The following is a 13,437-nucleotide window of genomic DNA, read 5'->3' as shown; positions in this document are numbered from 1 at the left end:
GATCAAGCCTTGGGTGCCCCACTGTGTGCTTAGGCTTCCATAGCTGTTGGCTGAGAGGGCTGATAGATGTCCTTGTGGCTGAGAGCCAAGGCCATTGCCGAGATCTAGGAGTGAGGGTCCCAGGGAGTGTTTGAGATGCTCAGGGCAATGGCTCTCCTGAGGACGGTCAAGGTGGACTTTTGGAGGAGGTAATGAGGGAGATGTGAGCTTGGTTCTCTAGGCCGTGGAAAGAAGAGGGAGTGGAGGGAGAGATGCAACGGAGCAAAGGGGTAGAGGAGGCTATGAATATGGAGGCTATGAATATGGAGTAGCTTGGCTAGGGCACTTGCTATGTTCACTCAGTGGGATTCACAAAGGATGGAGCGAGAGGCAAGCGCCCTTCTTGGAGGGCTGCTTAGCTTTTGTCCTCAGCTGGCTTTAAGAGGAAATCTTACTGTCTCCAAACAAGGCCAGTAATGGATCCTCCTGGTCCCCTCCTCCCAGCACCCTACAGGCCAGCCTTGGATCCTCAGCTCCTCATCCCCCACACCCTACAGGCCAGCCTTGGATCCTCAGCTCCTCATCCCCAATCAGTTTTCTCCCATCCTGCTCATCCTCTGCTTCCCATGGGCACGGGGGAGATTCTGGCTATAAAAAGACCTGTGAGCCCACATGCTCACCCTTCCCTAGCCCCAGTAAGACAATAGTGGGCCAGAAAGCCTTTACAGGCTCCCCTTCCTGTTGAGCTTGCCATCGCTTTCTTGGTAGTTCCCCCTGGTTTCTCTAGGATCTAGGAGCAGAAGCTGTGGGATTGCCCCGTGCCCCGTCGCTTGCTGGATGCAGGGTACCACCTGGGACTCCCGAGTACCTCCCACATGCGTGCACCAGACTCCAGCAGAGCCCAGAGTCCTTCCAACTCCAGGCCAGCCTTGGCTCCCATGGTCTCTTAGCTGCCTCCCAATTTGTGTATCTGTTGCTTCCCGGGGACTCTGCCAGGGCATGGGTGGGGTCTCATGCCACCTCCTGCCCCTGGATGGGGTGGAGAAAGATATGCTGACAGCTCAGCCAGGCCTGGACTTTGTCTCTGTGTCCTGCCAGGGCTCCAGGACGTCTGGGCCACCTGGACTGGGAGCCAGGCTGGAGAGGGGGGCACTGGAAGGGAAGGCCCCTGAGGTGCCAGCGGAGAGGAGGTGCCAAGAAGTAAGTAGAAGAGGCTCCTCAGTCCCCAGTCTGGATCTTGCCATCTGTCAGGGCTGCCGTGGGTTCAAACAGCCACACACAGGCTGAGGAAGGAGAGTTTAAACAGCTTGGATTAGAGGCACGGAAGGGTGAAAGCAGGAAGAAGTAGACTGGGCTGGCAGGGGAGCAAACGAAGTGACTCAGGGGCTTGGGCACTGGAGACAGCTAAGGAGATGGGGCTTTTCCAGGGACCCCAGGATAGTACAGGAAACAGACTTGGCCCATGGACCCCCACTGCTCTCACTCGTGCTGTCCCTTGCTGTCTATTCGGCTCCTTCCCCTTTCTATTCCTCTTCCCCAGCCCTTGTCCCATCACTTAGCCACTTAACTATCTGGCAGATTTCCTGAGCACCCACTGCATGACGCTCAGCACCAGAGACTGAGGCAAGAACGAAACCAATCCCCTAAATCACAGAATGCAGGCAGGGTCCAAGGGTGTGGAGTGTGGCCAGGGGACTGGAGCGCAGAGGCAGGAGGTTCTGGAGGAGGGGCAAGGGACATAGGCTTGATTCTGTCGCTGGAGAAGTCAGGCACAGTTCGCAGGAGTGGAGACGAAAAGTGGGAGATTGGCAGGTGGCCGGCGCACTGTGAGAATGACCAAGAGGACCCCCCGAATGGAGATAGGTGGACAGGCCAGGAGCAGACAGCCACAAGGACTCCAAGACGGGTTGGTTCTTGAAACAGTGGGGAGCTACTAGGGGCAATTTAAAATACAGTTTTGGAAGAACCATTGAACGGTGTGCCCTGGGCTTAGCTGTGCAGAGTAAGTCACAAAACAATACACTGAATCCCTGCTCCCTGGGGACTCAAGCAGAGTCAAGGGGGTGGACAGAATGCTGTGGAGCCATTCACGATATTCCAGGAAGCAGAATCTGGACCCCTGAGCCCTGTGGGTACACAGATTAAGCCGCAGCCAGCCCCGGGTGCTGGTCCGGGAGCTGTACTCTCCAGCTCCCTGGGAAGCACATCTTTTGTACAGGCTCCATAGCCCAGCCTCCCTCCCACAAGCCCTGCACATCAGGATAACCTGCTATTACATGAGCCTTCTGCTGGATGCCTTCCAGAGAGAGACAGTTCCGCTGTGTAATGAGAGCTGTGCCCCACAGGCCACGCTGTGGGGCCGGGAGAGCTGGCAGAGCCAAGGGAGGGCAATGGAGGCTGTGATACGGCTGGGGTGAGGGCTGTGATGGGCTGAGACTGAGCTGTGTCAGGACTGTGGCAGACGCTACACTCGGGGCTCTGACACTGTGACGTCGCCCTGATATGATCTCTGAAAGGGGCTGTGACAGGGGCTGTGGCAGAGACCTGACGGTGTGCTGTGACGAGCCAGTGGCAGAGACTGTGACGGGGCGGTGATAAAGGCTATGGCACAGAGTTTGTCGGAGACTGATTGTGTGGCCGAGACAAGCATGACAGAGCCCATGATAGGGGCCCTGACAAACACCATGGCAGGAGTCGTGATCCAGGCTGTACTAGAGGCTTCATGGGGCCGGCAGCAACTGTGACGGGTGTTCTGGCAGGTTCTATGTCGAGGACTCTTAACAGGGGGCCGACAGGAAGTAGTCCTATGATGGAGGCTGTGCTGGGACTGGGGCTGACAAGACTGTGACAGGTTTTGTGACAGACTGTGACTGACGGGGCTGTGGCAGGGACTCTATCTAACAAGACCTGTGACAGAGGCTGTTCTGGGCGCTGTGACAGGATCGTAATAGGGGACATGAAGGGGGCTTTGACGGGTCCTATGTCAGGCCCCAAGGGAAGGCTTTGACGGGAGCTGAGGCAGAAATATGACTAAGCCTGGAGCCACAACCAGAGTTGGGACAACAGTTCCTGGATCCCGGGTCCATACTCCCACGGTCGACAGAGCAGTTGGCGGTGACAGCAGCAACACACAGGCCCAGCCAGGCCCAGACATTTGTGGAAATAGGCAGGCTGTGCGCTTGAAGCCGAGACGGAGGTGAGGGAGGCTGGTTCCCTCAGGGCTGCTGCGGATTGCATGTGTCTGTGGGCAGGTCCGTGGCTGCTATACTCTGGATCTTAAATGTCCCCCCTCCCCAAAGTCACACATTGAAGCCATGGTAGCCGGCATGTGACACTTCCCGAAGGTGGTAGAGCCCTGAAGAGGTGAAGCCTGGTAGAAGTCAGGTCATTAGTGATTTGTCCTTGAAGGGGGTGTTGCAAAGCCAGTTTCTTGCCTTTTTTTTTTTTTTTTTGGCCCAGAGCTTTGATGAGGTGAGTTGCTTCATCCACCCTACACGCCCCATGGTGAAGTTCTCTGCTAAGTGACGATCCGTAAAATCCCCGAGGCATACATATCCCTTCCCTTCTGTTTTTTCTTTCTATCTTTCCTTCTCTCTCCCCCTTTCCTTTCTCCTTCATTTCTTTCTTGAGGGTGAGGAATGGGAGTGAGGCATCCACACTATGTAGCCCAGGCTAGCCTGAAATTCATGGGCGGAAGCCATCCTCCTGTCCCAGCTTCTGGAGCAGCTGGGACCATAGGTGTCTGTGGCACTGTTCTGAGCCCCTCCTTTAAAGGAACCTGTCTGGAATCACAGCCCTGGTGAGCTGGCTACCGTGCTGGCTCTCTGGGCCTTTATTATCCTGATCGTGTTTCCTTGGAGAATAATTTACACAGTGAGCGAGGCACAGGTGTGGATTGATGAGGGTCCTTGTGAAACCCGAGTTATTTATTGCCAAGCCTGGACATTTTTTATTGGACAGCCTTCTGGTCAAGTCAAGGATAAGCTTCCCATAGCTATGAACGGCCCTCTCCCTGGTGCGTGAAGAGGCTTCTGCGAGTGACCAAACACAAACTGTACTTAGGAATAAACGAACTCATTCATGATCAGGACAGCTAACACTTAGGAAGAGTTTGCACTGTGCCGGGGGACGCGCCAAGCGCTTAGCGAGGATTAGCTCGTGTGATTCATGCAGACACTGTCAGGTGAGTGGTATTAGCCCCATTTCACAAATGATTAAACTTCGGCTCGGAAAGGTTGCCTAAACTACCTAAGCGCTGAAGTTGGACTGAGAGCATGGAGGCTTGGGACAGTCACACCTGACCTCGCCTTGGCTCCCAGCCTTGCTTACCACAAGCAGCCCTCTCAATCCCAGCTGCCATGGTCTCTGTATTTTGAAGCTCAGAGAGATGTTTCCCGTGGAAAGGGCATCTTCACACCTGTACTGGATTGTGCTTCATTCTGCGGCGTCTGCGGGACTATGACTGCAAGGACTATGGTCAGGTTTGTGGGGGGTTTTGTTGTTACCCCAACACCACCCAGTAGGTTTGTGTTTTAAGACTCACTGCAGGCTCTTCACAGAAAACCACTCTTCTGTCCCTGGTGGCGCCAGGATGAGGAAGTGAGGTCCGAATCACCTCCCTTAATACCCGCCTGCCTACCTGCTCCCCACAGGCTCCCACGGTTGAGACCATGGCTGTCTACTGGGCATCTTTCTCCACACCACATCCCTGTTTCCCTGGAAGAGGCTCTTTGTGATAGCTGGTCCTGGTTTTTCTGATTTTCGGTGGTCTTCAGTTACCTGTTCTCATGGTGGTTTCAACCTAGAAAGACTCCGTTTTCAGCAACTGAAATTTCGCATTCCTGTCTGTGCTCAGCCCTGTGTCTTCCACTGTTCTTCAAGGGCACAGTGAGGACCTCAGAAGCACTTTTAGCACAGGGTGACTCTGCCTAAACCCTTGCACCAAGTGACTTAAACAAACACTGGCATGGCTTCTAATAGATCAGCCCTGCGTCTCTAGGATGATGACTCCGGCCCCCGATGGCTCCTGCCTGGAAAAGCTCAAAGCTGTCAGAGGGTTTGCTGTGCATTCCAGTCAACAACTGAAGATAGGGCCCCTGTCTCCCAGGCTCTGAGGGATGGCAGAAGTCTCGCGCTTCCTAAACACCACTTAGACACCCCAGGTGGTCCAGCCACTTGGGGAAAGCCCCCCACTCCACCCCTGCTTCTCCCATCATGGATTCCCTGTGGTGTACCCAGCCTTTAAAACATCTCCTGCTTTTTGCTTCAGAGAAGTTGAGCTCAGTCCAGGCTGGATTCTTCCCTATTGCAAAAGTCACTAGTGAATCAAACCTTCCTACTGCTCCATGGGATTCCAGTTCACCTTACTCTTGTCCACTCTTGCCTGTGCATGCACCCCTCCTGCCGCGACTACAGCCCCTCCCCAGCCTAGATCCCAGGACCCACCCCCTCCCTCCTTCCCTCCCTCCCTCCCTCCCTCCCTCCCCCCCCCCCCTCCCCCCCCCCCCCCCCCCGTGAGAGCGCACCGNCCTCCCTCCCCCCCTCCCCCCCTCCCTCCCTCCCTCCCTCCCTCCCTCCCTCCCTCTCTCTCTCTCTCTCTCTCTCTCCATTCCAGGCAGGGGTTTCTTTGTAACACCCCTGGCTGTCCTGAAACTCACTCTGTAGACCAGGCTGGCCTCTGCTTCCTGCTGGGATTAAAGGTGTCATGTGCCACCACTGCCCAGCTCCTCACCACCTCACTCTTATCAAGACCATGCCCTCACTCCCTTGCCTTATCATTCACATGCCTATCTTTCTCAGTCCTCTCCCCACTAGGCCTTAAGCAAGACCACTGCGGATCCTGAGTACCAAGTCTGCCTTCATTCTTTGCTTGCTGTCCTCGGGCGGGCACTGTGCCGCGGACGCTGGTTCTCCCTTCTTGATGTGCCCTTCCCTTGATATGACATCAGGGACTGCATTCTTAGGATTTTCTGCCCCCCCCCCCACCTGACCAGGCCTTGGTTCTCTTCACGTCCTAGCCTCTGATGGGTCCTCAGAGATATAAATTCTGTCCTCAACTCAGTGAGTGATCTATGTTTTTCAGAAAGATCTCTGTCCCTGGTCCCCTTTTGCCAGGTCCTTGCTTCTGGTTACTGTCCATGCTTTTAGCCAAGATCTTTCAAATAGTCTCCAGACTTGTTCATTCAGCAGCCTCTTAGATGTCTTACATGTGCCCTGTAGTCTTTCATTTAGTTAATTTCGTGCCTGTGTGCGTGAGCGCCATGCGTGTGTGTGAGCACCATTCATGTGTGGGTGCCATGTGTGTGAACACCATGCATGTGTGTGTCGTGTGTGTGAGCGCCATTCATGTATGAGTGCCGTGTATGTGAACACCATTTATGTGTGTGAGTGCCATTTGTGTGTGAGCACTGTGTATGTGAACACCATGCATGTGTGTGAGTGTGTGTGTGAGCACCATGCATGTGTGTGTCGTGTGTGTGAACACCAGGCTTGTGTGTGAGTGCCGTGTGTGTGCGTGAGCACCATTCGTGTGTGAGTGCCATGTAAGTGAACACCAGGTGTGTGTGTAAGCGCCATGCGTGTGTGTGTGTGTGTGAGCACCATGCATGCGTGTGTGTGTGCGAGCACCATGAGTGTGTATGATGTGCGTGTGTGAGCACCATGGGCGTGTATGAGTGCCATGCATGTGCTGTGATGTCTCCATGGCGGTCAGAAGACAACTCTCAGGAATCAGTTCTCTTCCTTACCCCTGTGGGATCCTGGGGTTCAAACTCATGTCGTCAGGCTTTTACACGTGGGCCTTCTGCTCACTGGTTCACTTCAGTGACCCCATCTTCATACTCAAGTGTCTACGTACCCACAATGTCTCCAGAGACCCTGCTCTTCCCACTCACTGAAGACAACCATCTGTCCAGGGGCTGAAGGCAGAAACCTGGGCTTCACTGATCTTGGTTCCTTTCTGAGCTTCCTACATCCAGTCAATGCGGAAGTCCTACTGTTTCTCCATCAGTTCCCCGTCCCCCCCTCCCCCCAGTACATCCACTTCTTTTCAGATTCCTTGACACAACTCCAGATGATGTCCTGCCTGGCCTGCAGCCCTGCCCTACTATAATCCATTATCCACCATGCTGCCAGAGTGGCTTTTCAAAATGTAAATCTGGCCATAGCTGCTTAAACTCTGCAGTGAATTCCACTGGCCTCAGGATAAAGCCCAAACTCCTGCAAATAAGCTGCTTACAGCCTGGCTGCGGCTGCACCCACAGCCTCTCTGCAGCTGGTGCACTGCTCTGGCCCCCTCGGGCTTGCTGCTAGTGATCATGGGGCAGTACTGGGCCTGGTTGTCTTGTGCCTATGGAGATGCTGAGGATTGTGTGTATGCTTGTGTGTGAGTGCATGTTTGTGTGTGTGGCTACACAAACATGTGTGTGCATATGGAGGCCGGAAGAGAACCTCAACTGTCTTTCCTAGGGTGGGCATGCCACCTTGGTTTTTGAGAGAAGTCCCTCCCTGACCTGAAGCTCACCAGTTAGGCTTAACTGGCCAGCCAGCAAGCCCCAGTGATCCTCCCGTCTTGCCCTCCCAGACTGGGATTATGAGCAGCATGCCCGCCACACCCTCATCCTTTCCGTGGGTGCTGGAGGGAGGTTTGACATGGATCATGAAGACAGTGCAGCCACTAAACCATGGTGGCCTAGGCTGGGGGAAAGGCTCACTAGCCAAGACATGCACATAGTGTTGGGAAGAAGCGAGGGGTGGTCTCTCCTGGAAACTTGGAAAAGAGCAAAACTGAAGCCGTGGCCCAGTGAAACTTATCTCAGGCTCTGACATTCAGAATTTTAAGAGGATAAATGTGAGGTCATTTTTTATTTATTATGTTTTCTTCAACAACTTCATACATGTATAGAATATAGTTTTATCTTATTCCCCCATTATTTTCTTATCCCTCCCCCACTGTCCGTGACTCCTTCCTCTCCCCAAACGTCCCCCTCCTACTTTCATGTCTGTTGTAGCATTTGTTTGTTTATTTATTTATTTATTTATTAAAGATTTCTGTCTCTTCCCCCCTGCCGCCTCCCCTTTCCCTCCCCCTCCCCCAATCAAGTCCCCCTCCCTCGTCAGCCCAAAGAGCAATCAGGGTTCCCTGCCCTGTGGGAAGTCCGAAGACCACCCACCTCCATCCAGGTCTAGTAAGGTGACTGGCCTGGGTCTGAAAAAGCCTGGGTTAAAACCGGTCTTGTTGTAGCATTTGTATGTTTGTGCTTTGCGTGTGTGGATGTGTGTGTGTGCGTGCATGTGTGTGCATGTGTATGTGTCCCACTGAGTTTAATTAGAGTTGCTTGCCTGAGTATGAATGGAGGGTTAGTTACTGGAGAATGGGCAATTTACCCACTGTTGGGTCACTGAAGAAAAATGGCTCCCTTCCCCCTACAGCCATTAGCTGCCAACAGCTCCTCAGCTAGGATGGGCCTCATGAGCTCCTCTCTCAGACATGATTGAATGTTGATGGGGTCACCTTGTACAGGTCTTGTGCAGGTCACAGCCACCATGAGTTCATGAGTACAGTGGACATGCTGTATTAGTCAGGGTTCTCACCTACCTACCTACCTACCTACCTACCTACCTATGAGAGAAATTACTGGAATGACTTACAGGCTGTGGTCCAGCTAATCCATCAATGGTTAGCTGTGAACAGCAAGTCCAAGAATCTAGTGGTTGCTCGGTCCCACAAGGCTGGATGTCCCTGCTGGTCTTCTGTGTATGCTGGAGTCCAGAAGAAGTGGCTCCAATGCCAGCAAAGGAATGGATGTGCTAGCAAGGCAAGGGCAAGCAGGCAAAGAACAAGAGCTTCCTTCTTCCGTGTCCTTATATAGGTTATATAGCAGAAGGTGTGACCAAGATTAGAGGTGCGTCTTCCCATTTAATCCCATCTGGATTAAAGGTATGTGTCATCATACCTCAAGATTCGGATCAAAAGCCTCTGTCTTCCAGCTTCAAGATTCAGGTCAAAGGTGTGTTGTTTTCCTGCCTCAAGATCCAGATCACAGTGTGCCCTTCATTTCTGGATTGTAGTTTGTTCCAGATACAGTCAAACTGACAACCAGCAATAGCCATTGCACGTGCCGTCTCCAGAAGACAGCCCTTTGCGACACTTCCCTCATCTCCAGCTCTTGCATCCATCCGGTCTGCTCCTCCTCTCACAGTGTCCCCTGAGCCTAGGAGACGGTGATACAGACAGCTTGTTTGGGACCGGGCACTCAACGGTCACTTCTCAGTTCTTTGACCTGTTATGACCCACTGTGACCAAGGCTGACAGCAGCACCAGTCTACAGATGTAACAGCAGTAGTAAGTCCTCCTTCCCCGCATGGCTCTGACACCCCCAGCCATGAGCTATCAAAAGCTGAGATTTGCAGCTCCAGGTATTCTTGCCTTTTATGAAGCGGGCCTCAAATCCGAGCAGGGAGTGGTTGGTCGCCCTGTAACAGCTGTGCTGCTCTGGCACCAGTGGTTAGGTTTGTGGCACGTAGTCCACTACTGGGGAAGATCGCTGATGATGCCCCCATCCTGGTTGCTTCCGTAGCGCCTTCCAGCATTAGGAAGAAGCTTCTGGTTCAGTTCCAGTTTGATTTCTCTGTGTCCTGTAACCACAGTGAATGGTGTCCTCAGCAGTTGGGTCCTACATCCAATGCTGGTAGCAGCCAAGAGCAATGGCAAGAGGTCGTGCTGTGTGGGGAGACCTCTGAGGCCTCCCTAACTGACAGCTCACAGCTCATAGGAAGGGGGTCCATGCCTGGCATTTGGATTTTTAATAACGCATGTCCTCTGGGATTGGCATCCACCCGTACAGGATACCTCTACCCAAACTTTTTTCTGAAATCATATTTTTATTAGCTTACAAAGTAGTATGTTTCCATATGGTTTTTTTATGCATGCTTAGTTCTGGCCAGTCATCCTCTACCCCCTAGTCTCCCTTATTCCTGACTAAACTGCGTGCTACCGTTTACTTGAAGATCTCTCTCTCTCTCTCTCTCTCTCTCTCTCTCTCTCTCTCTCTCTCTCTCGTGTGTGTGTGTGTGTGACACGTGCCATGTAGAAGAGGGCATCCGAGGCCCTGGAGCTGTAGTTACAGATAGTTATGAGCTGCCTGACACGGGTACTAGGACGGGAACTTGGTCATCTGGCAGTGAGGACCTTGAGCAGCGAGTTCTCTTAACCACTGCGCCACCTCTCCAGTTCTTGTGTTTTGGTTTTAGAAACAGGGTCTCGAGCTGTAGCTCAGGCTGTCTTAGAACGCACTGTGTAGCCGACCTTGAATACATAGCAATCCTCCTCCTGCCTGAGCTTCTTGAATGGCGGGGTGACAGATGTGAGCTGCATGTCCCAGGTATAAAATACGTATTCTTTTGAGCCTTCAAGGTTGAGGTAATTTGTTAAACCATCAATAAGAAACAAACACAGTCCTCTTCTGCTCTCCCTCTCTGCCATTAGCTTCTGTTTGGATTAAACCCTGGGTTATGGCCGTTGGGCAGTAGAGAAACCATTTGTATCCCTACTTGGGCCATGGAGTGGTGGCTTTGGAAACATCCTAGGAAATACCTTCTTGGGGCAGCAGTCACACACAGGTCACTATCGGGGTAACATGCTCAGGCTATATCTAGGGGCTTTGTTGGCAGCAGGGTTGAACTAGGGCAGAAGAATTCCAGACGGGTGAGACTCAGCATTTGCACTCTGTTTTTGGAATTCCCAGAAATACTTGTGGCAGAGGAGGAAGAGGGCAGAGGTTCTGTAGGTGCGAGGAGAGAGACAGCAGGGGCTTTGGGGTGGAGGTGCTAATGGATCTTTATTTATAGGCACAGATTGAGAGGGTCTGATAGCATTTCGTCAGGACGCTTTCTTAGCCCACTACCCCTCCCATGCCCCTCCACAAGCGGGCGGAGCAGATGAAGCATTCTACGCAGTTTGGTTCTTCCTCCATTTTCATCAGTTTTTATCTTTGCTTGTAGAGGTGAGGGAATGTGTTCTAGGTGGGAGGTAGTCGTCATTTATTGCTGCAAACACCCACTTCTTCCTAGTGGTCCCTGCTTTTGTTATGCGCTGTCCGGCCTTCAGAGCTTTCTATACCAGTCTTGTCCATGATGACCTCTGACTTGGTGTCACACTGCTTGGCTTTGCCTGGTACACCCATGGAGGGTTAGGGGCCGAGGTCAGGGGTGAGGGGCTCATCTAGCATGCCTGAAGCCCAAGGTTCCACCCAAGCACCACAATGAACAAACGAGAAAATACCCACTTAGGTTTTCTTTGCATAGATCATTTTTCATGTTTGCGTATACTCCATCTTTCCATCGTTAATATGCAATGTCCCCTTTCTCACTTACTACATTTTTATATAGATGTGGATGTGCTTGCTTCCCCTAAGTCACTATGACCTGCTGCTGTAGTCCAGCTGAGAAAGTTACAGACTACCACACAGAAAAGACAAAATTAAAGTCCTTTATTGGCCTGGCAGTAGAGAGTGGGCTCTTATTTCCTAACTGGCACTGAAGCTCAGGGACATCCCACGATGAGATCATTGTCAGGTTTGGGTCAGGGGAACTTGATGGATAACATCTGTTTGGGTTATCCATCCAGCAGATATTTTGGTTATGCATTTAGGCCATGGTCAGGGTCTTGGAACCTGGGCACCTCCAAGGCAGACATGATTGTTCAGGGGGCTAGGGGCTGAAAAGCACTGGAGCAGACACAACATGGAGTTAGGGTAAGAGCAAGAGAAGATGGAGTTTCTTCAGTCACTTTGATGCTTTATCCCCCAACACACACAGTACTAGCCATTTCCTTCAGAGTTTACCTAGATTTCTTCCTAGATTAACTATCTCATTAAAATGACTTGATTGTGTTAAAAAAAATCACAGTGGTATTTTTGATCAGGGTCACATTGAGTTTACCAGTTCCCTTCTGCTGATCCTAGTATCACTGCATCTTCCCCTCCAAGAGGAAGGCTGCCTCTATTTAAATCTCCTTTTATATTCGGGGAGAACCGTACCATGGTCTCAGCCCTGGTGCAGCCTTTGCTCTCAGTTTTGTTTCTTTTCGTGCGTTTCTGTCAAGTTCGGGGAGGGTAGTTTTGTAAACCTGCATTTAAGCCACCATGATTCCCAGAAGTCTTTAGATTTTGTCCTGAATTGGGGGTGAGGGCGGGGATAATGAGCTGAAACTGTGGGTGTGGGTGAAATTCAGAGTAAGTTAAATGCTACACCAGAGCAACAGAACTTACCAGAGTGCCAGCAGTTATGGGGAAAGTGACTGTGGATGAGAGAGAGCACACGGAGTGAGGAGCCAGCCGGGGAAGGTGGCGTGGTCCAGAGCAGCTGAAGTCAGCACTTTACCAACTGTGGGGATTGTGGGGTGACTGTGGGATTGTGGGGTGACTGTGGGGATTGTGGGGTGACTGTGTGAATTGTGGGAGTGACTGTGGGGATTGTGGGGGTGACTGGGGATTATGGGGGTGACTGTGGGGATTGTGGGGTGACTGTGGGGATTGTAGGGGTGCCTGTGGGGATTGTGGGGTGCCTGTAGGGATTGTGGGGTGAATGTGGGGATTGTGGGGGTGACTTGAGGATTGTGGGGTGACTGTAGGGATTGTGGGGTGACTGTAGGATTGTGGGGTGACTGTGGCAGAGCTGTAGGCAGCCTGTGAGAGGTGAAGCAGCCACAGGCCATCAATACAAAGCAAAGGCTCTCAGTTACATGGGAACCTAGGACTTCTCCTGCTGTAGAGGACACGTGTGTCCCCAGGCAGATGAGCCCTCTCAGCAGAGGGACAGCCAGCGTGGCTAGACAGCGTGAGCTGAAGATTTAAGACAGCTAGAGCAGACTGGTTCAGCGGCGGTGGTGTTTCCTTGGGCATTGGGTGTTGGCAGTGGAGCCTTGAGAATGTTGGGCAAGCACTCTGCCCTGTCTGTTGTCTTTAAAAGTTTACCCGGGAAACTCAAGCGCGTTGGGTCTTAGATAAATAGGAATTAAGATTCAAGGGGAGAAATTTTGATTGATTTTTTTTTAGGTTAAATGATTTGCGTATCTGGGCAGAGAAAAAATAAGGAAATTAGGTGATTAGTAAAGAGATAGAAAGGGCAGGAGAAATAAAGAAAGATAGAGGAAGGAAAAAAGCCAGTATCAGCAATGAATAGACATTCAGAAATAACATCTGATAACATGAAAGAATTATTTATATATGTTCATTGAAACCTAGTATGAAGGGTTAGCATTGTAACTCAACTGGTAGAGCACTTGCCTAGTATGTCCAAAGTCCTGGGTTCAATCCCCAGCACTGCATAAAAAACAGGAATGGTAGCACACACCTGTAATCTCAGCACTCAGGAGATAGAGGCTGGAGGATCAGAAGTTCAAGGTCATCTTCAGGCCTATAGCAAGTTTAAGACCACCCTAGAATTAAATGAGACCCT

This window comes from Alexandromys fortis, unplaced genomic scaffold (genome assembly GCF_014885135.2).
Source record: "Alexandromys fortis isolate MF-2015 unplaced genomic scaffold, M_Fortis_MF-2015_v1.1 scaffold_70, whole genome shotgun sequence".
Taxonomy (NCBI): domain Eukaryota; kingdom Metazoa; phylum Chordata; class Mammalia; order Rodentia; family Cricetidae; genus Alexandromys; species Alexandromys fortis.
Note: the sequence above shows the minus strand (reverse complement) of the source record.